Source organism: Taudactylus pleione, unplaced genomic scaffold, assembly GCF_031769625.1.
Source record: "Taudactylus pleione unplaced genomic scaffold, aTauple2 ptg000117l, whole genome shotgun sequence".
Classification (NCBI taxonomy): Eukaryota; Metazoa; Chordata; class Amphibia; order Anura; family Myobatrachidae; genus Taudactylus; species Taudactylus pleione.
In genome coordinates this window covers 14,369,572-14,370,140 of record NW_028284519.1, presented here as the reverse complement: position 1 = coordinate 14,370,140, position 569 = coordinate 14,369,572, and positions in this window count along the sequence as shown.

Here is a 569-nt window from a genome sequence, read left to right as displayed (position 1 = left end):
GATCTCTCCTGCCAAACACAGAATCTGCTGCTCACCAGCACCATCTCTGGTGATACTGCCACAATATATATATATATATATATATATAGATAGATAGATAGATAGATAGATAGATAGATAGAAAGAAAGAAAAAGTTATGGTCACTTGGGCAAAAAGAGGGCACCTATTGACTGCATGCTGTGCTGATGCCTTTTTGGACTGTCTTGACAATGACCCTCAGTGGTCAAAACGTCGACTTATGATACACCTGTTGAATCAATAAAGCCTTCATTTTACTTATACTGGTGAGTGCCCTTTTTTGGCCCAAGTGACCATAACTTTTTCTATTATTGGTACAGGGACTGCCTATTACCTCAGTGGAGTACCCCTTTGCTGAATTTTGTTGGTATGTGAGTGAGGACTATTGGGACTATATATATGGACCCAGGGGCCCATGTTCCCCACACACCCTGCACCCATTATAGATACACTCCTGGCACCCCCCTGGGAAACCTAGGTTTAGGCTGCAGGGATGGGGGGGTTTAGGTTTAGGCACTTTTAGCAGGGGGTAAGGCACTAGGGGTAGGTT